The 27,855-nt window shown below is 37.0% G+C and overlaps 1 protein-coding gene across 3 annotated transcripts in view; it reads left to right on the forward strand.

Moving 5' to 3' along the window:
• The window catches only part of FSTL5 (follistatin-like 5), a 306,883-nt gene that overhangs the window by 75,059 nt on the left and 203,969 nt on the right, over window positions 1–27,855 (forward strand). The gene's annotated exons all lie outside the window — the stretch shown is intronic.

A 27,855-nucleotide genomic window follows, 5' to 3' on the forward strand; every position in this document is an offset into this window, starting at 1 on the left:
AGCAGTTGTATAGAGGCTGCACGGAGTGTACAGTGAATAAATTACTGAAAAAGTTACTACAGTAAGTATCTTACTCCAGAGATATCTTATGGATTGTTTTTTTCTTTTTGTTTGTACTTGGTGCTCTGGGCAATCACCCCTTTTTAACCTGAATAAACCAGTTGTCTCCTGGAAATTAATCCATGGCAGCTTGTCTTACAAATGTGGCTGTTGACCTCATTCATCTGAATGTACTTACGGTCCCAAAGCCCAAAGGATATTAATCTCTATTACAGGAAAAACAGAATTTAGGATTTCAGAGGATTTTTGCAAGGCTGCAGGACCTATGCTTGTATTTGGTGTTGAAATTGATAGACCAGCAGATTGTTCAAGGCTACATGGGTCTTCCTTGCTTTGAATTTGGACAATGAAGAGTTTACCTACATATTTACTAAAGCATGCAAGTTTAGCTACTTTTTAATCTTCTGAATGCTGAGAGATGCCAGCCTGATTGCTGAGAGATATACCTTATGTTAAGTATCTTATACTGAAGATGTCAACAATTGCAACTTGTCTTTTTTAATGTAATTTGAGCACACCTTGCAGATTTCTGGAACTCTGCCAATACAGACCTTGATTAAGCATGTTTGAGTACTTTGGCAGATTTGCAGCATGTTTTCACTGTTTAAAACAGGCAGATGGCTTGGGAGGGGATGTTTTTAAATAAGGCCATTTTTAATGAGTCTACGTAGGGATTGAATTAATTCATATTCTTTTTAAAGACTGTCCTGTTTTTGTTAATATTATTATATGTTGTGGATATAGTTGCATTCTCAGTAATAGCACCTTTGTAGGGAACATTCATTTAAATTACAATATTCCACTTAAATTTTAGTTGTATTCTAGTATAAGGTTGTTCAAATGGAACCAATTTCAAAATTTTCAGAGTTTAATTTTTTACTGCATTTATGGTTGAGGAATTGTCCTTTAAATGAAAAGTTGGGCTTTTTTTACCAAATCCAAACATCCCAGGTCATGCACAAATACCAATATCTTTATTATTATGAAGGGTTTTGTAGTAGAATAATTGAAGGGGGGGATGGGCAGGGGGAACACACCAAAAATTCTTTTCTCAAAAACTTAATTAAAAAAAAAATATATAAAGCCCAGCTGTGCAAGCATTGTAGTTGACTCTTGCTGAGTAAATGGGGTGACTGCCAAGGTGAAGTGCCTTTCCTCCTTTGCCTCCTTCAGCAGACATGTTAAGCTCAGCAACTTCATCAAAACATGTTAAGGGACAGGGGTTCATAGATTGAAGGGTGTGTGTGGAAATCTTGTAATGGGAAATGCACTTGTAAGTAATAGTGAAGGTTTAAATTTGTTCAAAACTAAATGAAGACACTGTATAAAATTGATATATCATCATAATATATAGATTTTAAGTAAGTAGCATGTTATCTGAGGTAGTGGGAAAAAAATTACTTTAGGAGTGTAGCATTTGGGGCTTGTAGGGAATGGTTTGCGCAATAACAACAAAACCTGAATGTTTCTGTCTTGGGTCTTAACAATCACAATCTTTTTAAAAAAAACTTTTTTGATGATGCAATACTCTGATAGAACAAATGACAGTAACAAGCACTAAAATATTTAAATTTATGGGGCTAATTTCAGTTCTTCAGTGTGCTATATACAATACAAATAAATTCAGAGCATGTTTGAAAAATTATAGTGTTTCTTTTTCTTGGGGGGGGGGGATGTAGTGAGATTTATTTACTGAAATGGAAAGCAAGACAGTACTTTAGGTAGAAATATCATCCAGATGCTGCCTAAAGTTTTGTTAGCTCATCTTTGTTTTAAATTTACCGCATAAGTTTCATATCTATTGTAGTGGATAATGGAATATACGAATAGTGTTCAATTTCGGACACCTAATTTGGATGCTGGATTAAAAAAGTAGGTTTCTCCTTTAGTCAGTGACAATATTCAGAAAAGGACTAGGATATCCAAGTGACTTGCTCTGAGTTGCCTTCTGAAAACTGTTATTTATCAAGATACTCCAATCTTCTAATTTGGGCAGTAAAACTAGATGCTTACAAATAGTGTAAAATATTTCATTTTCTCTCTTCTTTCTCATCTTATGTTGTCTTCAGTGGTGTTAAGCAGGTGAGAGTGGGGACAATTATTTTCCTGTGATTTATTTGGTATATATGATTTTCCTATATTTTATTTGGTATATATGGGCCTTACCAATCTCAATTTCTACCTTGTTAACTTCAGCTCATTCACTGCTGTAATAAAGCACAGTGACGTTAAAGCATTGTTGCCATTCATGACTGTTGAATATGTCCTCCAGCATTCAGTATATCTATATGGTAAAGGAGCCAGAAGATTTCAAACTATTTTCATGTTATTCCTTCCTTTTACAGAACATTTCTGAGCTAGGCACTAGTAGACTGCCTTCAGTAAGGCTGAAGTCCTGCCAGCTATCGGGTCAAAAATATTAAAAAGCTAATAGGAAAAAGCCCTCAACAGAGGGACTCCTGGATAGAGAAGGTGAACGCCATCACTACCAGTGGTGTCAGAAGGGCACTGCCACATGTCCTCCTTGTTAGTTTAGGTGGCATCCTCTAGCACAAATGATCTCACTTCAATAAACTGCTTCTGAGACCAGAAAAATTCAAAAAAGTTCTTACATTCAGAAAACAAATATTCTGAGCATTTTGTTTAGTCTTTCACAGTATTCTTTAATAAAGGCTAATCTGAACTTGGGGGACAGCAGGGGAAAGAGGTTCAGTATGCCTACAAGATGCTGTTACATGAGATGGTAGTCACTGACAGCGACTCTATATATGATGATTGCAGTTAAAGTTTTTTGCTTTCTGGTCTATTGCTATTTCATTTTCAGATCAAACAACTGTGTACTTCGTTACTTGATTGATTTTCTTTTTTTATTTTTTTTTGTAAATTTTGTCTGTGGTAAGCTTTATATTTGTCTCTAACAAGGTCATGCTTTAGGGTTGGGTTTCAAATCCTCATATTGGGTTGATTTTTATTTTTTTTTTTTTTTTCTTGCGGGGGGAAATATTCTTCATGGATAAATTCTAAGTTTTAGACAGATTTGGTACTGAGCTCAAGATCAGAGAAGCTGAGAAATACACCTTATTTAAAGGAGTAAGCTTACCAGAAAACACTTTAGTATTCTATGTCTGGAGAATAAAATTTTATAAGCAAATGTTCTATATACCTGATTAACATTACAATAGCAGCTAAGTAGCTATAATTATTTAAATACTATATCTTGTAACTGAATGATTTATAGTTGATCTCAAACATCATGAGTTCTACTTAACAGTTTTAAAATTGCCATTTTAAACACTTACATGATGAGTGGAGTTAAAGGATTGACTTGCTAAATGAAAGAGATCCTTGGCTTATATGTTGAAACTCCATTAACATCACTGAGAAATGTGTGTCTTGCCTAAGCCGTGCATGAAACAACGTAGACAAAAAGCATCAAATCCTTCACAAATTGCTGTGTCTGAAACATTTGATAAATGCATTTTGAGGTATTGAAAGCTACGTATGTCAAAGCTGTACTCTCCTGATACACTGTTTTTCTAAACTAAAACTTCAGGTTCTTGTCCCTTACCTGCCTTTTATGCAGATTATTTATCACTAAAACTGTTAGTTTCATTTTTCTTCTTTTGTTTGTTTTTTTTTTTTGAAGTCCCATTGTAGGCTGACCGGTGGTGCAGATAAACTTGGAACAGTTAGTAGAATATATGAACTGTTCTTCCCATTTCTGTGTCTGACATGGGCATGCCCAGATTCATTGGACTCCTTCCTTTTTCATTGTCACTTGCTGTCTTTATTTCCTCACATGTACATTTTTTCCCAAACATGTGCGATACAGGCATAAAACAGTAGTTGAGGTAGAAAGTTTTAATCATCTCTTTGTCTTTCCCTGATGATTAAGGCTGTTATGCAAACTGTACATTTTTGACATGGATCAAGATAATGGCCATCCTAAATTAGAAATTACTTATTCTCCACTCTTACTGTAATTTTTCCATCAGTTGCTTATTGGCGTGTCATGATGTCTTGCATCAGACGCTGAATGATTTTTTCTAATGGCTTGGTTAGGTGTTGACCGTGACACTCCAAGTTGCTTAATAAACTGTCTCAATTTCTTCTGGTATAGAGGCAAAAAGTATTCTGCAGAGAAGCTAATTACTTTTAGATCCATAGAAAAGGGGAGTATATTAGAATATTTTCTATACCTGTCAAGTCCTCTACTTCCCACCTGTGAAGTTCAGAGTCCTGTGACTGGATGTTAGTGAATGCAAGTTCCACAATCACTTTCAGAGGTGCTCTCAGGCCTTAACTGTCTAAAAATATTTAAGATTAATCCAAGAATGTAAGAGAACTCTTTAGGAAATCCTTTGTGATCCAAGGAACTTTCTGCCTAAGAATGATCTCAAATTATTTTTTTCAACTGCTAGGAGAACAAAGGAAGGGGGAAGTGAACAGCTGGCTGGCTGCTAGTTCACTTAGTCTTGGTGGTTATCAATCATACTTGTGGTTTATTAGTTTTTAATTCCTGAACAGAATATAGGAGAAGGTAAGAGAAAAGGGAAAAGGAAAGGAAATAAGGGAATGAAGGTAAAGAGAGAGTATATCAATGAGAAAAGAGAGATGGCTAAGTGCCAGGATGGTGAGTTCAGTGGTGGGAAGAAAAGGAAACATGAATGATGAACTAAAGGAAATACTAGTGACAAAAATCAAAGTTCAAAGCTTAGATTATTCATTAGATCTGATACTGACAGTGTGAGCTGGGAAGTCTGATATGCTGATGCCGTTCTGTGTTGGCACTGCTTTTGTTGGCTTGCTGACTACATAGTTCAGGTGGCCTCTGCATGCTCTCTGCTTCCAGTGTCCTGGCTGTTCTCAAGCCATGTCCTTTGTGTTTCAGAGCGGCTTATTGTTTTGTGTGAGAAAAGAAATCCGACCATCTGGCTCACACTGCGCTTGATACCATTTTATAACCCCTTCCTGGTTGTCGCGAGCCATAGCTTTAACAAGCCCTAGAGGGTGGTGATTCAAATCGAGTAGAATTGCTTTACTTGGTGTCTCCACCACTATCTTCATTCTGTGAAGTGGCACTGTGAAATTAATGGCTTTGTGCTGAATTTAGGATTATTCTTCTTTGGCTTCTAAAAAGTTCAGCTGGACTCTTGTGTGGGACAATGTACTGGGTGGTGAATGCTCCACACTGGATGTCAAATAAACTTCAGTTATATTTTCATTTTTATGTTAACTTCAATTACTTCATCTTCCTAAATCCAGGCTAGTAAATCTAAATATGACACTAAAAACTTCCCCATGACAAACTTTATTTTATATTTTCTTTGCACCCTGAGCTTCTTGTACCTTTTACATTAAAACTCTTTCTATACAGTGATACACTCAATCATTATGACAAACTGCAGTTTACTAGGAATCTTCAGGAGTGTAATACATACTCCTATGTACTATGACTTTTTGTCATGGGTTGATCCTGGCTGGACGCCAGGTGCCCACCAAAGCCGTTCTATCACTCCCCCTCCTCAGCTGGACAGGGGAGAGAAAATATAACAAAGAGCTTGCGGGTCTAGATAAGGACAGGAGAGATCACTCACCAATTACTGTCACGGGCAAAACAGACTCAGCTTGGGGAAAATTAACTCAATTTATTACAAATCAACCAGAGTAGGGTAATGAGAAATAAAACCAAATCTCAGAACACCTTCCCTCCACCCATCCCTTCTTCCCGGGCACAACTTCACTCCCGGATTCTTTACCAACCCCCACAGTGGCACAGGGGGACGGGGAATGGGGTTTACGGTCAGTTCATCATACATTATTTTCTGCCACTTCATCCTCCCCAAGGGGAGGACTCATCACACTCTTCTCCTGCTCCAGCATGGGATCCCACCCATGGGAGACAGTCCTCCATGAACTTCTCCAACATCAGTCCTTCCCACAGGCTGCAGTTCTTCACGACCTGCTCCAGCATGGGTCCTTTCCACGGTGTGCAGTCCTTCAGGAGCACACTGCTCCAGCGTGGGTCCTCCACGGGGTCACAAGTCCTGCCAGAAAACCTGCTCCAGCGTGGGCTCCTCTCTCCACAGATCCGCAGGTCCTGCCAGGAGCCTGCTCCAGTGCGGGGTTCCCACGGGGTCACAGCCTCCTTCGGGAATCCACCTGCTCCGGCGTGGGGTCCTCCCCGGGCTGCAGGTGGATATCTGCTCCACCGTGGACCTCCATGGGCTGCAGGGGGACAGCCTGCCTCACCATGGTCTTCCCCATGGGCTGCAGGGGAATCTCCGCTCCGGCGCCTGGAGTATCTCCTCCCCCTCCTTTTTCACTGACCTTGGTGTCTGCAGGGTTGTTTCTCTCACATGTTCTCACTCCTCTCTCCAGCTGCCGTTTCTCACTGTCCCAACTTTTTCCCTTCTTAAAAATGTTATCACAGAGGCGTTACCACTATCGCTGATTGGCTCGGCCTTGGCTGGTGGCAGGTCTGTCTTTGAGCCAGCTGGTATGGGCTCTCTCTCAAACACAGGGGAAGCTTCCAGCAGCTTCTTACAGAAGCCACCCCTGTAACCCCCCCCGCTACCAAAACCTCGCCACACAAAGCCAATACACGTTGGGCGCCAAAAAGGACTGTGGTGGGTTGACCCTGGCTGGATGCCAGGTGCCCACCAAAGCCACTCTATCACTCCCCCTCCTCAGCTGGACAAGGGGGAGAAAATATAACAAAAAGCTCGTGGGTCAAGATAAGGACATTTTAATAAAGTGAAAGCAAAGGTTGCAAGCGAAAGCAAAGAAAAACAATGATGTCATTCTCTACTTCCCATCAGCAGGTGATGTCTAGCCGCTTCCCGGGAAGCAGGGCTTCAGTATGCGTAGTGGTTGCTCCGGACGACAAAAATGCCCCCCTTCCGTCTCTCTTTACTTAGCTTTTGTATCTGAGCTGACATCATATGGTATGGAATATCTGTTTGGTTAGTTTAGGTCAGCTGTCCTGGTTATGTCCCCCCCCAAGATCTTGCCCTGCCCCAGCCTGCCATTGGGGGGCGGGGGGGCAAAAATGTTGGAGAGACAGCCTTGATGCTGTGCCAGCACTGCTCAGCAGTAGCCAAAACGCTGGTGTGTTATCAACACCTTTCTAGCTACTGATGCAGAGCACAGTGCTATGAGGGCTGCTATGGGGAGTATTAACTCCATCTCAGCCAGACCCAATACACTTTTATAGAATATTTCTGGAATAAAGGTTGCTTCATATGTAAGCTTTTTACTTATAAGTAGCTTCTGTAGCATCCTTACGATATTAACATTATTTTACTTTCTTCTCTTTCTATTTTTGTTTCATTTTTCATTTGGTAAATTTTTTGATCTGTTAAACACTCTGTGGGCTTCAGATTTTTTACTGCTATTACTGAAATGGCTAGATTTCTGAAGACTGCCATAATGTTTGCTTTTCAGTCTGTTCCCAAAAGAGAAAGTAGCAACCTAGGTAAGAAAGTTTGCTGCTGATACTAAGCTGTTCAGGGCAGTGAGGATAAGAGCTGACTAGGAACAAATTCAAAAGGGGTATGGGCAAACTAGAAAAAGTTCAGAAGATGTCAACAAGAGTGACCAAAAGTGCTAAATGGCTTATAAGGGATATGAAGAAGGCTTACAAAATCATCAGGGCATGCTGAGGGTGGATATTAGTAGGCTGACTTGTAATCCAATATAAGAACTAAAAACTATCAAGTAAGGCAACAGGAATAGATCCAGAACAAGCTTTGGAGTTTGTTTCATACACAGCAGATCTCAGGAGTAAAAGCAACATTGGATTTCACAAGCTGACTTTGCAAATACTAGGGGAAAGGCTGTAGGCTTTTTCTTTTGAAAAAAGGCTGGGGGAGGTGAGTTGAAGTGAACTCAGTCCTAACAGTAGCCCACAGAAAGGATCTAGAACACTCGTCTAGCCTCTCCAGTGACTGCAAAAGGATTAGGTCAAAGATTATTTTTTTGTGTGTGTGATTTGTGCCCTAGGTGAGTTTGATCTTTCACTGGTTCCTAAAATATTGACACGTTCATTTAGGACCAGTGACATTTATTTAATCTCATTTGATGTGCAAAAGAACTTTTTTCTAAGATGTCTTTGCTTTTTTCTCTGGCTATCAGTTGGCTTCTCTGTTGACATTCTCAAAAACATCATTCTTAGACTCTTCCTGAAAGCTTGAATTCCTGCAGATAGCATACACCCTTAAGGTTGCTGCTGATAAACTGTCAAGCTTCAGCTATCACTCCAGATGTATATTCAACATAAACTGGATTATGAAAAGAAATATGAAAAATCTTTCAGAACTCTATCAGAAGACTAAGAAGTAAGAAAGATTCTGCTTGATCTTCAAACATGTGTGATAGAGCATAGGAATTACTTGACTTATATTAGGAATTCAGCCCACGAGCTACATATGCTCACTTCAGTGCAACACTTATGATTTAAGATTGATTTCTGAAGTATGATTTCATGCAGGGATTGTCTATGTTCTTAACTATTAACATTAGTAATTGCACATTCATGGAGTGGTGAAAGTCACTGTTAATAACAGGTATATATTCTGCTTCTTTCAGCATTTTTGTTGAAATGTGATGTTCTAACCAATGGAAAACTGGTTCTTTTTATTGCCCTTTGAAACCATGACCTAAATTTTAGCACTGTTTCTCTAGTCTGCTGTCCCCATGTGATTAATTTTCCTGAGTTGTATTGCTCATGAGACTTGGAAGACTGTCATTTTTCCTCAAGCATCTGTGCAAGATTTGTCACAAACACCTCTCTTAAATTGCCCACAGTTGTCTTAAATTGCCTGAACTAACAGAAATGCAAGGCCTACATATGTAATATCTGCTACTGAATCTGCAGAGTGAAGTTGAGTGCAGGATATTTATAAGAACATGCATGTAACATGCTTAATTTAAAAACAAAACATTCAACATTCCTTGCATTCATTGTTGTTGGTGATATTGTACCACTTTGCAGCTAAAGCCTAGAACTCTACTCTCTTTTTCCTTCTTTGAATTAAATTCAGACTTCTACAATGTAGGATGGGGCAGTGACAAGCCTCAAACACATTATAAATACAGGATTTTTTTGACTGGCTGAAGACTTCTCTTACTTTCAGTAGCTGGAGTAGTCCCAATCTTTGTATATTAATTCCTTCAACACTGGAATAAATGTGTTAATAAGCTCTAACCTATTATGTATTCTGCATTCATATAGTGATGAGGAATTAGTGTTCTGTAGTTAATCTCTGTACAAAACTTAATGAAGTTTAAAATTGCTTGTAGGGGCATTGCTGCTGTTCATTACCACACAAAGAAATGGGTCTATGGACATCACCGATTTTCACTGGTAGAAAAATTTGAATTTTAAAACATTTTATGCTTCCAATAATGATATTGAATCCATTCAAAGAAGCTGCATTTATACTGAAAGCTGCATTCTAAAGTCTCTATCAAGTCACTGAATCAGACAAGCAACATTTTAAATGTAGATGTGATTACCCAGATTGTCTATTTTCTTAGCGTAGATGGCAACTCAGTGCCTATTTGTGATAATATACTTTACTTACAGACTTCTGCCTGAAGTCTGAGCTTCAGGAATTTGAATGAAACTACATTTAATGGTTTTGAGTTTGGTGGTGTTCCCCCTCCCCTTCTCCAAATAAATGGGAAAGAGTGCTTACGGGGACAAAAAAGAAATATTTTTAGTGATTTTTGGCTTAAAATGTAGATATTGTGTTTGCATGAGCAGTTTCAGAAATGCAAACAACTTCTACATATTTTCCAAATGTAGTACAATAGTTCTTCAAAATCAGTATACCTGGTCAATATTTACTAGACAAAGAAAGAACCTTGAAATCTTTTTCATTAGATATGCATATATTGTTCATTCTTGCTCTAAATTAAACTGTTCTTAGACATTGTGGTTTTTATGTATTGAATGAAGTGCCTCATTCACCTTCCTTTACTATAACAAATACTGCATAAATTTCAAGTTTGCAGTTCGATTTGCATTTGGTTGAATAACAGTAGTCATTTCTAAGTGTTATTTATAGAAGCAGATGATGTGCAGCTGTTTCATCATTCCTTCCATACAAGGGACCATGATGGGAGAGGGACCTTGTAGCATAGGATGAGAAGTTAAAGGGATGAGCCAACAAAGCCCCGTTGTGACAGAGGGGCTATTAGCAATAGTATCCTGGGCTACATTAGACAAAGTATTGCCACCAGATCAAGGCAATTGATCCTTCCCATCTACTCAGCACTGATGAGGCCATACCTGGAGTACTGTGACCAGTTCTGGGCTCCCCAGTACAAGAGAGACATGGGCATGCTGGAGAGAGTTCAGTGAAGAGCCACAAAGATCATTAAGGGCCTGGAGCACCTTTTGTATGGGGAAAGGCAAGGACTGTTCAGCTTGGAGAAGAGAAGGCTCAGGGGGATCTCATCAATGTATATAAATACCTGAAGGGAAGGTGCAAAGAGGATGGAGCCAGGCTCTTTTCAGTGGTGCTCAGTGAGAGGCCCAGAGGCAATGGGTACAAAGTGAAACACAGCAGGTTCTGTCTGAACATCAGAAAATACTGTTTACTGTGAGGGGACCAAGCAGTGGCACAGGTTGCCCAGAGAGGTTGCAGAGTCTTCCTCCTCAGAGATATTCAAAACCTGACCAGACATGGTCCTGGGCAACCAGCTCTAGGTGGCCCTTTTTGAGCAGAGGGGTTGTACCAGATGACCTCTGAAGGTCCCTTTCAACCTCAACCATTCTGTGATTCTGTGGATAAGTGTCTCCAAAAAACACCCTTACTTATACATTTTTGGCCTGGTTTTGAAGGGGCAGAAAGTAGCACTCAGTGCTCCACTCTGGTCAGTAGTTTCCAGTACTGTTGAGGGAGAAATGGAGAAAACTGAGGAAGAGAACCAGAACTGGAGTTCTGGCAAAGTGTGATCAGTGGAAAGGTAGCATTAAAGTCATGCCTTCTAACCTGGTAACTTGGGCCTGCTCTTGCAGCTAGGACAATGCAGATCACAGGATAGATTTTCTTTACTCTCCTGCTAATTCCGTACTGTCATGAAAGTATTGACACCTTGCTAGGAGTACAAGGATTGTATAAGTATGGTTCAAATAATCTCCACATCCTCAATTTCTGTGCTCATATGGCCTTTAAAAAAAAGTTTTGGAAAAGGCAAAAGAGCCACCACACAATTTTTTATGGCATTCCAAAATAAATATTGGTACTGTCTAAAATTGAGAGTACAGAATGTGCTCAAAACTGGAAAAACAACAGGCAACAGTAGTCTGTAATGTAGCCACACAATGACTGCATGTACTCCAAACTTAAAACTTCTTGCTGCCAATTATAATTCTTTAATTATTTTTATCTAATTGGGTTATTTTTAAATACCAAATGGGGTACTATGGGATAGTGAAAATTGTTACACAATAAATCAAACTAAATTTCAACTGCTTTGTCATAAATTTATAGGAAAGAGAGGAGGTCTTGTCTTTCAGCAGACGTTTAAGTGAGGCTGTTTTTTTTCTGTTTAGGATAACAACAAGTATTACAATACAATTAGTATAAAGCTAATGCACATCGGTTTGTCTAATGCAAACTTTTTAAAGTCTTAATTAAAATCATGTCAGAATTATCATTAGGTCTTGTGGGAAATTTGTCTGATGGAGCATATTGTTGGCCTTTAAAAATCATTAGCAATTGGATACATATATAAGGCATTGGCATAATATTTGTAATTCAAGTTGGCTAGTATATGCTATACCAACTGAAAAAAGCAGTAGCTTCTTTTACAAACACTAGAGAGAAACAGGCATGCAAAAACGATCCTAAATTTCCATTTCTGACTCCAGTACCTAAAAACTGATGGGGAAGGTAAATCTACAGTGGATAAAACTTGTAAATTAAAAGCTGCCTCTTGTGTTTTGCCATTTACTCTCCCTTAACATAGTATAGTAGAAATATTTGTGGGTTTACGGTAAACAAAAACTAAGAAAGTAGTGTTGCCTTTTCAGGGTTGGTTGTTAGTTTTTAATGTGTAGTGCCTTAGTGGAACTTGAGGAAAGGGATACGATTCAAAGTAACTTACATCTACATAGTGGGCAGTACCTAGTTTAGGCAAAATTCTATCAATTTCTGTAAATATTGTATGTTTTTTTCATACTTCTCGGAATCTACTAGAAAGTGCAGAATATAAATAATGCTATGTAAGAGCCAGACACTTCCAATTCAAATCCTTATGTCGTGGTTTAACCCCAGCCAGCAACTAAGCACGACGCAGCCGCTCACTCACTCCCCCCCCATCCAGTGGGATGGGGGAGAAAATCGGGAAAAGAAGTAAAACTCCTGGGTTGAGATAAGAACGATTTAATAGAACAGAAAAGAAGAAACTAATAATGATAATGATAACACTAATAAAATGACAACAGTAGTAATAAAAGGATTGAAATGTACAAATGATGCGCAGGGCAATTGCTCACCCCCCGCCGACCGACACCCAGCCAGTCCCCCAGCGGCGAATCCCTGCCCCCCCCCACTTCCCAGTTCCTAAACTAGATGTGACGTCACATGGTATGGAATACCCTGTTGGCCAGTTTGGGTCAGCTGCCCTGGCTGGGTCCTGTGCCAACTTCTTGTTCCCCTCCAGCTTTCTCGCTGGCTGGGCATGAGAAGCTGAAAAATCCTTGACTGTAGTCTAAACACTACTGAGCAACAACTGAAAACATCAGTGTTATCAACATTCTTCACATACTGAACTCAAAACATAGCACTGTACCAGCTACTAGGAAGACAGTTAACTCTATCCCAGCTGAAACCAGGACACCTTAGTAGATCGCTACCTAGATAACTTCCATTTTTTCCTTTTGTTTTGTCTCATCTTGTGACTAAAACACATTGTGGTACAAAGATGACTTCCTTCCACCTCCATTCATGCTTGTTGTGACAGCCATCAGATTTTTTTTTTTAATTTAATTTTCAAAGTTATGGTATGGGCAAGTGTGAGAAGTGACCAGAAAATCATTATTAGCTACAAGCAGTTTCTAACAGAAGAAGACTTGGGTGGTATACTCTGTTGTGTCATAGACAGGTAAATAAAATAACTAAAGTAGCATGATTTTGATGAATGTTGTAGTGTATATATTCTATTTATTGCCAGGACTTGGCAGTTTTCATATGCTAAATATATTACCTTAGTTTAAAAAAATTAAGGTAGGTACTTATACCACCGTAACAGAAAGCATTGCAAGCAAAAGACAGTAATTTGAAGCTTGGCAGAGACCTAGAATAAGTGGAGTGATACAATGACAGCATTTTTTTTAATTTGTTATGAAATTGTTGATGCCATACAATACTCCTTTTAATATAAACTACAATTAAATTGAGCATACTATCAAATTAAGGGACAGACTTTTGTCCTGAGATAAAACAGACTTGGCTTATATGTTGAAATTTATATAGAATGGCCCAAGGAATCCTCCAGATGAAACTGATTTTAAAAGATTAATTTCAGGATTTCAAAACAGTTAATTTTTGCCTCAGTCTAATTTAGTTTTCTCTTTCTTTGACTCTGAACTTCTCCCTTTCACTGTCATTGAAATCACAGACCTCTGTTACTGGTAGTAAAAAAAATATTTATAAATTTTATATTATTTAAAGTTTTTACTTTTCATGAAGAAACTAGATTGCTTAAAAAACATTTGTTATTTCAGATTTAAAAATGTTTCTACTGTCACTGGCCTTAGCAAATGTACTCTTCCTGATACCAAAGCATAGAGTAGATGAAATTTGATAAATTGGGCAATGAAATCTAATTAGATCCTTTAGTTTTCTCTGTATCTGGAATGATAATGTGGATTTAATTTAAAATTGTTGAAAGCAAACAACAGAAATAAAGGAAAACAGATTACAGCAAAAATAGGTTAAACTGTAGCCCAAAGAAATAAGCTAAAGTAAAGTTGTACAAAACTTCCACTTGCTAGGAATGTTTTATATTTTTGCATTTACTTGTGTTGACTTTGGGTACAATTAAATCCTGAACTATATACTGCCAGGAAAGTTTGTCTCCCTCAGGGATGGAACAGATGGTGGAATTTTTTTTTTTTTCTTTCCACCATTTAGAGACCAAGACTGCTGAATATCTAGAAGAAAAAGTGTTTTTGCCAAAGAAAACTGCTGATGTTGGCCTTAAAGCAGTAGAATTCTTAGCTGTATTCTCTATAGGGTATTATTAAGACTCCCGGTAAACATGCAGTGTATTGAAGCTTTGCTATTAGCAGTGTTTTAACACAGATTTGGTATCTGTCTAATAACGGTAGTTGTACAGAATAGAAAAAGTGCTACTGACTAATAAAATTGCAAGTTTTCATTTCTTATTCAGCCTTCGTTTGGTAAGGATATTTCACTGTGCAAGGAGGAAGCTATGAATTTAGCATTTCCTAGTCATCACTTTGGTAATTAAAAGAATAACAAAGTACACAGAGAATCTTAACTGATCTGTTGTTAAGAATATGGAATTTACTTGTGCTTATGATTAATCCCACCTGGAAAATGAGAAAAAAGCACTCCTGGAATCTAGTAAAATGGCAAGTCTTGTATATCAGTAAAAAAATCTGAAAGTGAGGAAAATAACTTTGCAGTGTTAAATACTAATTATGGTCAAGAAGTTGTTTCATTAGTGCTCCTAAATTTAAGACAACTGCTGAATAGATAATTTCTTTGTTATTTTCGTATTCCAGCTTCTCTTTGATAAAGGTCCTTGCCATTTGAATGGAACATAAAGACTTTTATTGGTCCCCAATGATGCAAACTATAGTTGTACAATCATCATTTTAGAATAGGAGCGCTGTGCGCTCTTAGATTTGCTGTCATTTTATCACAATTGTAGAAGCATCTTTAAGTATATTTGCTTAAGCAGATGGTGAATGGCCACACTGGGAATATATCCATCTTTTTTACTGTATGATGAAGTTTTAAACAGACATTTTAGCTATGGTGGTTGGAAAAACATACTTTCGTAATAAACTTTGTAGAAAAAACCCTGGTAAAAGATTTTAAAGTCCCTAGTAATGCTGAATATATGAAATCAATATATATTAGATACATGAGGATAAATGACTTATGCTATATAAAAGAATGCTAATGCTTTCTTTAATCTTTACAATATTTTTCAAGTAAGTATTTTTTAAAGACACTAGAAATTATGTGTTTCAGGTTGTTTTTGTATACAAAACCCCCTAAGTTCTAAAGATTACTGGGGGGAGAAACCCTTCTAGTCAGTATGGAGGTTTCTCTTACACTATCATTTGAGTGAACCCAGGGCCTGATTCAAGCCTTCCTACTGAGTCTAATGAAGATTAGGTTCATTGAAGTCAGTCACTTGAAGAGTAAGTGGCATATTGCAAGCATGGAAGATATAAAGAGGGAGTCCAAGGGAGGAAATACTGGGTTAAAAGTTCAAAATAATCAAGCCTTATTTAAAAAAAAAAAAAAAAAAGACTTAATTGGAAGATACTGTTTTATTGAAACCATGCTGTTTGTACCAATAATGTGATATTTGTTGTTCTTATAAAAAATGCAGTCAGGTTGGTCTGAAGTCTGTTTTTAGATCACACTCTCAGGTGAAGTCTAAGTCTTGGGCTGCCCACTTGTTTGCTAATTTTAGTATTCAAATGGAAGGTACAGAATAACAGTAAAGAATAGCAGTAGGGGCGAAACACTCTGAAGTTTTTAAATAGTGTTTCACAGGCTTCATGGTTCGAGCACTAACCTTAAAGGTGAGAAGAAACATGACAAAGTTTTTGTTCCAAACTGGCAAAAAGAAGCTGTAGCCTATTTTTTTCATAAAGCTGGCTGATACCCTGCTTCATGGCTGTGCCAGTGACACGTTAGGATCCCTGGACCATTTCCAGAGGTGTTGGGTTTGTCTAACGTCAGAACAAAAATGAATACCAAATCTTCAAAATATTTCTTAGCATAGGAAAGTTAGTTCTAGGTAGGTCATTGACAATGAGTACCAGAGAGCTGACAATAAAGGTCATAATGTAACATATCATAGAGTGCCTGTATGCTGAGCTGGGGCTTTTCCTGTTGGTATACCCTTAGATCATCATCCCTAATGATGCAGGAAGCAGGTCCTGATTTCTCCCTTACTTGCTTAACACGTTCCACAGAAAGTAAGGATTAGGGAAAAGGACACAAGTTAGTCAACTTGTATGTTGTCCTGAAATGGTATCAGGATTTGCCTGAAATATAAATCCAGATGCAGAAGCAAGGACGAGATCCTAGCTCCACTGTTCTAGGCATAGGCATAGTCCCACAGTGCAGCATTTTGTGAAACTGTCTCTGAAAGGTTGATGCTATGCTAAACATGACAGCTGGTGCCAGTTCCTCACTATAATGGATATGGTTTACCTACTTTATATGTTTTAGAAACTGACATCACAGTTTAACTAATTTTTAAAAGATTTTCTTGTATGACCCCTTTAAAGTGTTAAAAAGTTTAAAAGTATTCAGAAAATTCTGATGCTTTGAAAAAATAAAGTTAAACTTGCTTTGTTTATCTCCAGTGTTTGTAGAGAACATGTACTTGGAAAAAAAACCAAAAAAACCCCAAACCAAAAAAGAGATCAGAAGGAACTCATACTACATTTCCTGTGCTTATTGTGGCTTGTTTTGTTATTTTGCCTTTGCTTAATACTGTTTGTATTGGACTAGGAAGTAACACTGGAAATAAAAAAAAAAAAAAAAAAGCATTTCCTTTAATCTTTTGCTCTCTGTGGACTTACAATAAGGTATAGTCCTACTCCTAGGCAGCAGGAAGTCTAAATAGACCAAAGATAGAAAGACATTTACAGGTTAAGTCTTGAGTTAACAGTTGATGGGGAGACTGTTAAGGAGGCATGCACAATCAAATCCAACAGGTGTTAAAACTCACATTTATTCTTCAGTAAAAACTTAGTTAGAACTCCAGTAACATTTGTAAACCATAGGCTCAATGATGTAAGGGGAATTAGTACTACACAGCCGACTTAAGAATTCTTAAGATTTAAAATGATGACTCAAAATGCGCGTATCACTCACCTAAAAGATGAGGGCTCTCTACCTTGAGGAGTTACCTCGGGCAGCGTCCCAAACCAAGGGGGAGTCCCCGACTGCAGACGCGCTGCTCCAAGGAGGACCGATTCCAAAATGTCCTCTGGCGGGACCCCGTTTATACCCTTGTTGAATCTGATCTGTGGTCATTTTAATCCCTATTGGCCAAAAGGTCACTTCCATGTACCTGGCGTATCTCGATTGGGTAGTTCAATTTTCAACCTGCGGCCTCTTGGGTTTAGGGTTTTTTTCCTCTCTTCCCTGCCTGGACAAGTTTCATCTCCTGTCAGGGCAGGGTGTGTGTACTACTACAGGGACCCAGGAGCTCAACTGACATATCTAGTAACAACAGCTTACAACCTGTATTCATTTTTGTAATGCATAGATAAATGAGCTTATGTCTATGCATGATATGTGTAGCAATTAGGTTGTGTTGATAACCTCTTCGTACAACCAACCTGTACACACATGTATAGCTTTAATATCAGTTAAAAAATCTCCCACTTCCCCCCAAAAAATAGTGTTTAAAAGAAAGAAAATCAAATCATTGCTTTATTTTGTCAGTTGTTTTACTCCATTTGCAAATATTAGTGGTGGCAGTGGCAGCGAGGACACTTTCAAGCCTCATGGGGCCTGGATGTGCATCTTAACATTCCTATTTCATGCCACGAACAATCTGTGGATGGGGCCAGTCCATGGTGTCCATTTAGCATACTTGTTTCTGGAAGACGAAAATCAGGTTACATTGACTAAAAAGGATTGTTTCCCTGAACAATGCCATTATTTAGATGTTCAAAGGATTGCAACTGTAGGATGCCCTGTGGATACATTTTTCAGTCTGCATCTTAAGAATATTTTCCTGAGTTGTATACAAATCCTTTATCAAACATTCTGGACCTTGAAGTGAAAGGAATTTTTGAACTGAAAAGTGAATGGTGGCACAGATAAATTTCTAATTTTGTGCTTGTTTTTGTTAAACTTCAGACAGTGCTCTACTCCTATTTTGACAAAGAGAATGGGACTCTGAAATAATAATATGATAGCATGGAAAAATTTATGCAGAGTTCACTTGATGAATGGTTCAATATTTGCAGTATTTAAATGCTGTTTTATAATGCATAATTTAAGGACTTGTGCTTTCAGTGAACAAGCCTGAATGGGGCATTGTTATTTCTAATAAAGCCAGAGGAGAAATCAAAGAATAAAGGATCTTAATTCTCTGTCTCTTGGAAAAGAAAGTGAGCATACATAAGATTACAAGTAAAGGTTAAATACTTTCGTTTTGATATGTAACCCTTTGTATTTGCTTATTGGACTAGTGGGGAAGAGGAAGCTCACTTCACAAGAAGTTGAAAGCAAAATTTATGGTAATTACGTGTGCAAATAAAAATTAACAGGAATGTTCACTGAAAATTCTTCCATTGTCACTTTGAAAAATTTTATTTTGAAACACAATTATTTTTTTAAAATTGTAATACCGGCAGAAAACAGATGGACAGAGCTTCTCATTGTATAGAGCTGAATAGATGCAATGCTACAAAGTCAGGGTAATCAAACCATACAACATGTATAATAAGGCCTAATAACTCTCCAGAAATGGCATCAGCTTAAATTTATTTACAATATTTATTTATGAGCAAGTCCATAAAAAAAGGAAAGAAGAGATTGTTCACAAAAAAGCTCCAAATAAAAGCTAAATATTTAGAATTGAGAAATCCATCTTTTCACTAAACAAGAACTGTTATTATGCAGGCGGTATAGTGCAGCCACAATTTTGACCAATCAAAAAATGAGTTCTTTTTGTAAAGTTAGAAACAAGTTTCAGGGGAAAGAGAGCAGAACGAATAACTTGGATTTTGTCTTCTAACTTAAACTTGCTATTTTACTTTTTGCTTTGCAGTACACTGCTGTGTTGCCTGGTCATCTGGTTTGTTGTAGGTTGTGGGTTCATTTATTATTATTTTTCTTATGTTTCAAATTATTTGCAACAATTTTTATTTTTATTCTCTTTTCTTTTTCAGAAATAAAAGCTCAAAACTGCTGAAAAAGTGAGAAACTGAGATAGTAAATTGGAAATAAGAGTAGAGTCATAGTCCTTAAAGAAAAAAAAAAAAATTAAAACCAAACAAAAAAAAAAAAAAACAAACAAGAAAAAAAAGAAAACCAAAACACAAACCAAAACAAATATAAAAAAGCCCAACAAAAGAATCCCCTGCAAAACAAAGAAACTGTCAGGCTGGAGTTCCCATCAAGACAAATTCTAAAAAATAGATCCAACAGGCATTTCACTATTTTCCTTGGCATAAAAATGTTGGCTACTCCAGTCTGTGAATTGGCTGGCTGGGTATGGCCCTTGTTCTCTCAAGTCTGTCACGCTCATGAGATCAGCAGTACTCAGTCATGCCAGAAAGTAGCCCAGAATGAAACACTGTTTTATCTGAATACCAGATTACTAGATTAAAAAGCATCCTAGAGTCAGAGGTTTTAAAGTAGCACAGGTATTCACAGGCTATGATCATTACTGCCTCTTTAGTCTTTTCCTTGAGATATGAAATTGAGCTAGGTAATGATGCTCTCTGAAGGCTGAAAATGGGCAGCTGCTCCTTGATTGTGTGTGTTTGGTGTGTTGTTTTTTTTTTTAAGTATCTATTTGTAGGAGCGTTGGAAAACCCCTGGGTGGCTTTGAGCAGTAGTTTGTCTTCTGATCTGAGCTGTGGGGAAAAAAATAAAGTTATCTGTGTACAAATGAAAGGCTGTACAGTTATCTAACAGCAATTTTCTGCATTGCTCACTTACAACTTTCCTAACTTAAGGAATGGAAGAAGGTTCTTTTAATTTGATGAAATGTACTTCAACCAACAGACTTCTGACGATTATTAGAGATTTCAGAATGAGTTGTGCTCTCAGAAGCATTTCTGAATGCTGAGAGGCTGCTATACACACTTTGGTCTGCTTGTTTCAACACATCACTATGTTTTGAAGTTGAGATTAGCACATTGCTACCATTAAATTTTTAGTGTATGCACATTTTAAATACCCCTAAATTGTTACTCTGGGAATATTGGCTCAGGCCTCTGAAATGTAGACTCTGTTACAGTTGCCAGAGAAGTGAATTGTGTTCTTCCCTTTAAATTCATGTGCTTATTGGTAATTGAAAAATAGTGAAGTTCAGCAGAGTGTGTAGGTCTTTTAAGGATCAGATAGAGCTAACACTAGTTTGTGATGGAACAGAATACAGGGATGGAGATTTAATGAGGAATGCCATTTCCTGTTGACAGACTTCATAGGTCTCAGTCCAGAAAAAAAAGTCTACTGGTACATTTTGTGGGTTTTCTTCCCTGTGAGACTGTCCTAAATTGAAGAATTTTTCTCCCTGAATGAGTTGAAGGGGTTTATTTTCTGTCCTGAAGCAGATGCACTTCCATTGTGTGAAACCACCATCTTCCTTTGTATTTTAGGGAATAAAATCCAGAGATACTTCACTGAGTCTGGTAATTTTATTGTTCTGCTTTGTTCTGCATTTTGAAAACTGCATCCGTGAGTCATTTCCCTCTTTTACATGGCAAGTGTGACAGTTAAGACAAATTGCTGTCGCCTCAGTGTTCTGTTGTTTAGTATTCGGGATCTGCTTGGTCTTTCTTGAAGTGTCCTTGGTCAAGGTTTTTCATAAGGTTGAACTTTTCTTCCTCGTCTCCATCAAAGTCTCTATGGCTGTAGAAGGAATTGTAACACACTGGGATTTCAACAGTGGACTTGTGTAAATTGTAAGGTTTTATTCTGAATCACTGTTTTTAGTGCAGTAGTTGCTGAAGCCCAGGTTATCTAGCCAATTTCTTTGTGTCAGTGTATATAACTGCCTGATGGAAAAAATTCTTAGTTTGTAAGGCAAATCAGCCCACACAGGTTATCATTTGTATATGTTGTGTGTGTGTATATACAAACTAATAAATAATACTAAATTTATAGTTATGTATTTATACTTATGGATATGTTCACAAAGACACCTTGGTTGAGGAATTGTGACTGCAGAGGATGACAATTTACCTTTCCTAATTGTGCATTTTTTTTTTTTTTTAAATCAAGAATGACAACTATGTAACCAGAAGAAAGTGATAGTAATTAGCCAACGTTCAATGGTTGTATACTATCACAATCCTTTGGACCTGATAGGGAGATGAGAGACACAAACATCATGAGGAAATGACAACTTGTTATAGAGAACTTCTGGGATACTTTCAAACAAACAAACAAAAAACGCCCCCCAAAACAGACACCCCTCCCCAACCCCCAAACCAATGGATTTTAGCTTTAATACAAAAAAAAGAGGCTCAGGTGGAGTAGCAGAAATAAAATGTTTGAAGTAGTTAGAGGTAAAGAAAATTGCAGTTTATACATGACTGATAAGAGATGGAAGAAAAGAAAAATTTTTGAAGTTCTTAAGGAAAGAATGAAAATTGTCTCATTCTTTCTGTCTCTTCTCTTACCTTCCACTTTTTCATGCTGTCTCAGCATCCAGAAGTTGCCGTGTTACACCCCTTCCTTTTAGTAGGTACCCATTTGTTACATGCTGACTTAAATCCAAAGGAAGCATTTATTTAAAGGAGCCTTGATGGTTTGTCCTTGTGCTGATAAGATAGAGATTCCATCTGTCTATTTTGAATCTCTGCAGGGAATACTTTCATCAGTATGAACACTAAATGACCAGTTCAGACTTGCCTATGGAAAAAAGCTCCTTGATTACCTGATTATCATCTCTGCTGACAATAAAAATTGGTCTGCTCTGGGCAACATTTTTAAATGTTTGACAATCTGAATTTTCTTGACTGCTAATAAGATGCAGGAAGAGACATCAAATAGCTTTGGGATGTGTTTCAAAGTACAGGCATTTAATAGCATTTTAACTCCATTTACAGGCAATAACACCATTTCCTTTCTTAATAGAAAAGAAACCTCTTAAAGGTAGAAAACTATCAATTGAACTATTTTCAATTTCCTCTGCTGACATCCAGTATCAACTCTGAAATACATCCCATACCGTTATGACAGTCATAGCAATTCAGCTAGCCTAATAAATATATAATTGTTCCCTTAATTCACAGTTTGAAAACAATGCCTTTGAACAGTCCTCCAGACATGTTTTTTATGGGATAATTCATAAAATTTGTTTACGTATCTGTAAGCCTTTTACTGACTTGTCATGCTTTGGGAATGCACAATATTGTGCTTGCGGTTGCAAATCCAAAAATGTTTTCATTTTAATTGAGTTTATATTATTAAAAAAAAAAAAAGGAAAAAACCATCACTCCTGGTAAATTATCTGGTATGTAAAAGTAAAAAAATTATCAGTGGCTAAAGTAACACAAAGATTGCTATAGATACAATGTGGATACCTACACAGCACTACTAACAACAAGGATAGGACTCTGGTATTTCTGATTTAAGGCCTAATATGAAAGCCATGTGAGTGGCTATCTTTCAGCTGACTTCAGTAGCTACTTGAGCAACTCATCATAGTGTTATGCAACAACTTAGCACACTGGCCAGTTTAAATGGCTGTGCTAAATTTACCTTATATCATCAGTTGGTGAATCACTTAATGGTGTTTGGCTGCTTTGCCGTGAATGTAATAATTGAGTTGCATTTCTCAATGCTAAGTCTTAATCTCAGTAAAAAAAGACTCGTTACTGTCAGTTGCTAGGAAGAGGTACATCAAAAGTTATAGCTGCCAAATTTTGACCAGCTGTAGGCATTATATGCTGCATAAAATATTTAGTCAGTTCATTTGCACATAATCACTTTAAAAGGATGAATTTTTTTTAATTCATAGATTTATTGCTGACTAAAGAAATATTATTAGAAATTACTGTAATTAAAATCTTCAAATGACAAACAGACAGCACCAGTGCAAATATTTTGTTTGTGCTCTTTAGCCAATACGCTTCATCTCTGATATAGAGCTAACAGAAGTGTGGTCCCCATGCTATACATGTCTTGGCCTCTTAGCTGAGTTCAAGGGGAACTTTAAATTTATTGGCAAATAACTTCTTGGCCGTTGTTACTGACAACAGTGGGTGATCTCTAGGATAGAGCTGGACCTTGTGTACCAAGGCTCAGGCAAGAGGTAAGCTCTGTAGAAAACTGCTGCTGCGTCAAGGAAGCAAAATAATTTGCATTTTTCAGTGTATACTAACTCACGAGATTTGCTGGAGAGCATTACAATTCTTTAAACCTTCCATTTCTTCTGCTAGGAATATGAACTATGTTCAGTGGTCTGCCTGAAATAACATCATTGTTATGGTTCTGTTCTACCATATTTTCTAATATAGAAATTAATGGAAATTGTAGTTATCTGGTGTAGTTATGTGAGTCTTCAACAGAAGGAACTGTAACTGCATAGAGAAATATTAGTAGCAGTCAGTAGAAGAGGCATGTGGCATAGCCAGCTGAAGGCAAAATTCTTGGGGGAGGGTCACACGTGTGTGTGTGTGTGCGCGCGCGCGCTCACACTCTGTTTCTCATCCTCTCCCTCTCTTCCTTTCTTTTTCTTATTGCAGACAGGCATAATGCACATGTATCACTTAGAAGGTCTGCTTCTGTTTGTCACCATGTGGAGCTACACTTTATTTATACACTAGAAACTCAAGCAGGTCTGCTGAGGATAGTCTACCTGTAGTTGCTTGACCGTATAAGGTTTAAGATAGCCGCTACCAACCACCTCCATAAAGTGAACATGAGGCCATCAAGTGTCTCTGTTTTTCCTATGTGTACTTTTCCAGAGTGGGATTTACAAATGCCATGCTAAAATACATTGTAATAAATCAAATTCAGTATCTGAAATGGTTTGAACAAGTGTGCACAAAATATGAGTTTTGCTGTGCACAATGCAGAATTCTAGTGCTGAACTAGTAGGTGATTTATGGTTTTACAGTAGTAAGTCAGTAGTCATTTAAAAAAAAAAAAAGCCTGAATTAGGAACAATTTTGGTAAGACAGGTACTCAGCAGAGTACAGTACTTGCTTGTTCTAAGCAGAAAGGGTTAATACCTCTCTAGCCATACTGAGAGCAATGTCCAGCAGGGGGAAAGAGAGACTGAAAATGAAGTCTTAGAATGGGTATCTATGATGGATGAGTGAAAAAATTCCATAAGAAATGTGATCAGAGCTCTATTAGGAGGAATGGATGAACCTGTGACTCAGGCAATTCTATTGCAAGTAGTTGCAAAATAATGTATCTCTGTAAATCAATATGAGGAAAAAAACGCTTAAGATTTAAACCCAGAAAAAAAATGAGAAAATAAGAAGTCATAAAGAGAATATTTTCAGACTTGCCAATTGCATTCTGCAATACAATTAATTCTATGAACAAATATCATCCAAGCCTTGGACAGGGAAAGGGATTTTGGAACCTTAAGACAAATATTGTGATTGATGTAGAGTTGTTCTATATTTAAAACAGATCTTTAAAAGATCAATTTCTGAGCTCTGAATCCTTCATGTCATCTTTCAACAAGAAGGAGCAATGTTATTTTGACTAATTAGTTACGGAAGCAATAGTCGTGGAGGCATCCAAGATGTCCCTTGGAAGATCAGCGAATATAAGATCCAAGAGGAAAAACAGTTGCAGAAAAATTACATGAGATCTTTAATTGAGGAGCCAGGCATTTTCTGTACACCACCACATTCCTCTAGCTGGAATTTGTAATTTATATGCTAGTGATTCTTCCAGTAAATCAGTTAGGTAAACCACCCTTGATTTCTTGCCGATTTAACATCAAGAATTTCTGAAAGCATAGTCTGTTTTCATGCAGTGTTGGTTTGAATTTGATGTTGGATGTCAAAGTGGACTTTGAAAATGGAATGCAATGTTTTTATGCTTTTCACTGTCTTTTAGACAAGTGAGAAGTAGGTGTGGTCACACTCAGGCTTAATTATTTTGTTAAATAATTGTTGTATGGAAACTGCTACTGTCCAAACATAAAAAATACTAGGCTGACCTGTCTTTCTAAGTATTATAATTTTATACATGGGAGAAGATTGTTAGACTTATTTTTCAGGAGCTAAACTGTAAAGTGGGACAAATTTATGACAAATATTTGATTAATAAGTGTAAGATATGCAAAATATATTTTGCCAACATCTATTTCATATTCCATGTACATTATGCAAGGTGAAGCTGTGTTAGCTTTTGAAATTTGAGTTAATGATTCTCATTATTTTTAAATTGTTTATGAGCTGCAAATATCCATAAGGAGCTGGCTGAAGTTTTGTTTTATAAATTTGAATGTAAAGCACTATTTGACATAAACTGGTGATTATATACTTGGATTTTGCTTACTTAGCAGTTTATGACCTGAAGAATATTACATTGATGATGTTTCCATACGGAGCATACTTTTTCATTGTGGCAGATTTAACAAAACTAAAGACCCCTGAAAAGTGAATATGTGCATGTTTTGTGCATTCTTCATGATGTCATGAAGAATGATTTTAAAATGTGTTTGCAGAAGGTAGTAGTATTAGTATTGCATAGGAAGCTTTAATTCTGCATTTCTGCTCAACAGTATGCCCGGCTTACTGTTTCAGACACATTGTTACAAGTTTTATTTGTCATTTCTATGCTTTAGAGAGAAAGCTTTTAAATCTGTGTACCTACTTCACTTTTTCATGTCCTTTTCAAAAAATCGCTCAGTTTTAGCTGAACCTGTTGGTTGACTTGCAGTGGTGCATGCTCAGTGGAAGTTAAGTTTGGCACAAAATAATCTCCAAAGATTTAATCTTAACTGAATGTACTGATGTCCAGAGGTGGAAGGCTTGCACAGAGATAAATCTTGTGATTTAAGTTGCTGCTGGAATTTAATTAGTATAGAAAAAAAGGAGGAGGTATCATTGCCACTACTCACAGCAATGCAGAATAGAATTGAATAGATGCCATAACACTTACAGTGTTTCACAGCATTAATGATGGTAATTCTGGCAAATCCACATCCTCAGTGGCAAAATTCTTGTGTAGTTTTTTTTGTATGGGTATCATCCTGTGAAAATCTCTGTACATAAAAGTGTACATAGCATTACTCACTGGAGAGTGATCCAATTGATGTCTCTTTACCAATAGAGGCTATGCAAGATACAGTGTTGGGTTTTTGGTGGTGGTTGGTTTTTTTTTTTTCCCCTTTTTTTATATTACTGTGCTTGGGAAAACAAGCTTCTAATGACAGCTGCTCTGTATGCAATATGATACGTATCTGTCCTATGAGAGCAACCATTTAAATTCTGTTAGGAACAACTAGATAAAATGTCAGTCTGGTCTATGTTCTAGATCTAAAGAATTAAATTAATTCATACTTTATTGTAATTGTATTTCAAATATTCTGTGCCTTAAGATTTGAAAGTTGCAGACACATCATAAAAGCTGTGTAGGTTAGGATTACTTGTAGGGAATTAATTGTTGGACTCTTTTATTTTTTTTTTTTAATTGTTTTGAGTTTAGAAGTAATAACTGACTATAAGACAAGTTCATGTTCCTTTTATCTGGCAAATATGCACATATTAATTTCAGCAGGATAAACACAGTGCACCATGTAAAATCCTTATTCAAAGAGCCCTGATTTTTGCAGTTTTAGACAGTAGAGTATAGGTTGGTGTTGTCAGATATGTAAATGTTATTGAGAGATTTTTGGATTCCCTAAAATGTACCTGTATCTCTCCCATAATGGACCTGTCGCTGCAATGGGTTTTAATAGGCTGTTCACTCTGTCGTCTAGTCTGCAGTAGGAGTCACAAAAAGCTAACTCAGCTGAATTCATTGAGTGTTTCCTCATTGGCTTTGTTATAGCCAGTAAGTTTCATCAGAGAGGGGAGGAAAGGACTCATATGGAGGCGAAAGTAATACCATGTATCACATCACTTGTTTCAGTGTTAATTGGCATCACTTTGTAAGAAGTATTTTGTGTATTCTATGTCCTTACCTTACATAGTCAGTTTGTAGGAGTTAAAATTAACTTCTTATAACTTAAATCTAATCTTCACTGTTAGAAGAAACCTGTTTCAACCTGTTTTCTAGGCAGGGACTGTGGTTTTGGTGGCAAGGGTTTGTGTGATGCTGTAGAAAAATATTATTTACTAACTTTTTAATTGATACTTGCTTAGAAGACTCTTGAAAGTAAAACAATGCTTTGGTACAATAGCGTTGTAATATGAACACGGAAGTAACCCTCTGATTAACTTGTGTATACTTTTGATTTTTTTTCAGTTCATTTTGTTTAGAATTTTCATCAAAAAACATTAATAGTGGAAACACTGAGTGTATATAATCTTCACTACAATTTATTTGTTATTTCTAGCAAAATGTAGGTACATGTTGAATGTACTGAAATGGTAAATTCTTTGGAACAGAGAACTTCTTTAGATCTGGCACAATGGAACCTTGTTTCACTCCTGACTTATGATCATCAAAATGCTAATTGACACTGAATTTAATAGTTAATTTTATTTTAAAAATTGAAACAACAGAAAAACCTCTTAGGAAATATCAAGAATATATTTTGCTAGAAACTGATCTTTTTTTCATTTCAAGTTAACATGTGGCTGTCCTCTGACTAAAAGATAATGAAAGGTAAAATGTTGTTTTGCTTCAACAGTTTGAAGTTCCAAATCTTAGATAGCTAATAGGTAGC

The sequence above is a fragment of the Haliaeetus leucocephalus genome, unplaced genomic scaffold (genome assembly GCF_000737465.1).
Source record: "Haliaeetus leucocephalus isolate CR32 unplaced genomic scaffold, Haliaeetus_leucocephalus-4.0 Scaffold140, whole genome shotgun sequence".
In the NCBI taxonomy this organism is placed as follows: Eukaryota; Metazoa; Chordata; class Aves; order Accipitriformes; family Accipitridae; genus Haliaeetus; species Haliaeetus leucocephalus.